Source organism: Anneissia japonica, unplaced genomic scaffold, assembly GCF_011630105.1.
Source record: "Anneissia japonica isolate Jap-2015-1 unplaced genomic scaffold, ASM1163010v1 scaffold284975_len822289_cov185, whole genome shotgun sequence".
Classification (NCBI taxonomy): Eukaryota; Metazoa; Echinodermata; class Crinoidea; order Comatulida; family Comatulidae; genus Anneissia; species Anneissia japonica.
In genome coordinates, this window is record NW_022699685.1 from 269,157 (window position 1) to 273,150 (window position 3,994).

Genomic DNA, 3,994 nt, shown 5'->3' on the forward strand with positions numbered 1-3,994 from the left:
GTATTCCTAGCGCTGTTCTGATTAGTCAGTTGTTAAGTTTGATTGACACTCCGGAAAGCTCTATTTACCCCTGAACCCACATACCCTGTAAATATATAGACATTGGCAAAAACGAGTATCGCAGCTAATCCCTATATAACATGAACAATTTATCTTGGATATATCCGACCAAATTAGAGCATAGGCCTACGCATTAATTTTGACGCACTAACATCTGCTGGACAAGATGCCAAACTTAAACCAAGGACTTTAACGATACAGTTAAAATTCCGAATTATACTCGTGGCATGCAAAGAATATTCCTACTACAAAGCAACCGTTATTGTCATGGTTACATATCTTACATGACAGCAGTGGCGTACCTAAATACTTTGTGCACATCTTTAAACACAATACGGTATGCCTATTTTTGGATACGTTTTATTGTTTTCGCATAATTGCTTGATGTTTTTAGGCCTATATAATGTTTTATGTCACAATTGAAATTTTTAAATTGCTTGTGTTTAAGTAATATCTACAAAAGTGTTTTATTTCAGCACATTTCTCTCTATTTGAGATGTTGTTCAAATGTCTTACTTAAATCTGCCCAAATAAGTAAAAATTAATAAATGAAGAAATGGATAAAAAGTGTTTTAGTTTTGTATTGCGTTTTATTTCTAATACGAATCGTGGCGACATAACAAATTACACAAAATGTGTTCTGGAAAAAAATATCATCAGAAAGCGCCTTCACATCGCGTCCTCGTGAAGTCGCATCTATTTTGCCATCAGTTGACGTAATTAGTTCAAGTTGTTTGTTGTTGGGCCGAGTATTAAGACATGTTTTAAGGTTTAACCTTTTACGTTAGCCTACTCTTGCACTGACGGATTTTCAAGGACTGATTTGAAATAATCAGCCTCGGGATGATTAGAAATTACAATGTTATGAATTTCTCAATGATAGTATTTTGTCCATTAGCACACTTTAGTAAACTTCCTTGACACTATCACCACCACCCAGATCAATATCTATATATTTAAATGTGTTCAGAACATTTTATATAGTGACTTTTCTTCCGGATGCGAAGAGCGTTTATGGTCTGTTAGCTAACTATAACGTACAGCGTACTCAATGTAATTAAAGATACAGGAGGAAATTATGTTATAGATCTTAAAGTACAGAAATATCATATTACGCTGGTGAATATGTATGAACTAAATAAATACAGCCCTTTAACTTATTCGGAAATGGATAAATAATACGAAAATTCTATAACCCATTCACAATTGCGTTGACTAGAATTTCGTATTAAACCAAATTGTTGGTTATATAAATAGACGCAAAAATAATCCACAAGTTCTTAAGCAGGTGCTAGAGTTTATGAAATTGAAAATGATGTAGATATATGGAGAGAAAAACACATTAAGCAATTAAAGCTTCATTTCTGCTTGGTTCCCGGAGAATGAATTCATTTTCAGAGGTTACGGCACCAGAGATTCCCCGTCCAGAGATCCAGAATCCCCGACAAAAGGCCCAAGGTCCCAGGCGAAGGTCCTTGACAGGGGTCCACAATTAAGATTACCAACTTTTTGGGGGATTTCATTATTGGACATTTTGTGCTGTAACAGCGATCTTCTCAAACCAAAAAGTAATAAATAGGCCCACAACAGTTATACGATTATAGCCGACGAAGTTTTAAGTAAGCACCGCACAAGTCATTCAACGGAGCATTTAACAGGCTTACAGTGTTAACATAAGTTTATAAATGCAACTATGTTTAAGATCAATGAACCATAAGACACCAGGATTGGAGGCGTTCCTAATTGTTTGGGGGGGGGGGAGTTTTAAAAAGTTATTGTTAATTCACTAAACTACTGTATGGTTTAAATGCCGTAACACCTTAAGGCATAAAATCAGTCCTAGATTGCCTTATTAAACAGGGTTTTAGGTCCTGTATGATACGTAGGTGTGTGTGTACAAGTTAAGAAAAATCACAAGCTTTTTTTTCTACCAATAGAAATTGAGAAGTTCTGTGTCGCGCACGTGTTTATAAAACAATATTGTACAGATTTAAAAGAGAGGGTATGATAAAAAGGATAGAGGTATTTCAATTTAATTATTGTCACATGGCAGGCAGTCTTTGATAGCAAGAAATTGCTGCTTAACAAGAGCTTCAGAAAGGAATTGAAGAAGAAAATAGTGAAGAGTGTGGCTTGGAATGTGTCTTTGTATGGGGCAGAGACATGAACGTTGCTGAAGAATGATATAAGACCTGGTTCAAAATTGATGCCGCCAACATTTGCACAACAGCAGTGGGCCTTCGTATTCAAGCTATGGGTCGCGACATTTATTGTTGTCGGTGACTGTAATTAGAACTTGCCATGTCTTGAAACATAAAGCATCGTTTCCTGAATTGGGCTTCCACTAAGTAAAACTATATATTTTCTTCTATCATATTGACCTTGATTCTGAGGTTGGCGTCTCATGGTGGACCTCCATTTTTAGGCCTATGCCAAATACAGTTACCTGCTAGGGCGTCCATACTTTGACAGCTCTAACTTTCTTTTGGCGCTAGTAATGGGTAGGACCAGGAACTATAACAACTCCCTGGTAGGATAATCCTATAAAGGATAATCCTATAAGAGTGTTCCCAAGGCAAAAATGAAGTTGCAGGCATAATCGTAACAAAAACACAGTAATTTTTGTATCAAAGTTACACAAAGTTTGTTCAACTTAATAGTATGGCACACAATCGGTATTTTCTGTGTAATTTCAACCATCTTATGAATATTCAGGATGTGATGTACCAACTGATTTTCCAAAAGGACAGAAATAAAGGATCTTGAATTACAGAATCTTGAATTACAGAATGATTGAAAAATGATGATATCGTAAAAGTGATGCTTTATCTCCTTACCTTTTTTACAATGTATAGAAATTCCAACACAAAATATTAGAGGGAACAAGTAGATAAACGGTATGTAAGTAAGGTAGAGAATTAGAGTTAGTTTATAAACATGGTTTGGCTTTTTGTATATTGATGACTAAAAGAAAAGTATATTGAAGGTAACTGAAAAACTTAACTGGTTAGTTAATTAACACAGGTTTCATATTTTTTTTTAAACTGTTTAAAATAATAGTAACGTGTTTTGTGTGTGTGTGTGTGTGTTTTTTTTTTGTTTTTTTTTAGTTTCGTTTTGTTTGTTTTTTGTTTTTTTGTTTGTTTATTTTTTTTATGAAAAACTGTTTTAAAAAACTTTTTTTATGTTACTGGTATGGTTTTTTAGAAAGACTAAATATAGAACCTAAATTTGAGATACATTTGAGCCTGGAAATGGGCAAGAATATAATGCAGAAATATTCTCCGAAGACATGAAATTTATGAGAGGACGTTTAACTATGTAAATGGAACAAATATTCATAGGTTTCAATACAAACTTCAGCATAGAAAAAACAATACTTTAGAATTGGCATCTATAGAGAAAATACGTATTTGCCCTAAATATAGCAAATCAATCCAGCATCTGTTTCTGAAATGAGAACATGTTGAACCTATGGGAATTTTATGTAAAGGTTAATTAAGGAAGCATTTATAGTTCGTTATATTATATGATATTAAAACTGTTGCCGTAGCAGATGAATCGTATTAACGCCTGTATGATTTTATACACACATGTAGGATTTATAAGAGTTTGTTGCATAGAAAACTAAGTTACCGCAATGAAATACAATGCAGCATTTAAGGATAAGGAAAAAAATAACAACAACAACAATAATAATAATAATAATAATAATAATAATAATAATAATAATAATAATAATAATAATAATAATAATAATGAATAATGTTGGTGATGATGATAATATAATGATGATAATGATACTGATAATGAAGTAATATAATCCCTTACTTTTGTTACTCTTACTTTTTTTAGAAATTCAGTAACGTACATGATCCCAACACCAGTAGAGGTAACCATAATTTCTATGTGCATTGTATTATACATCTTTAAG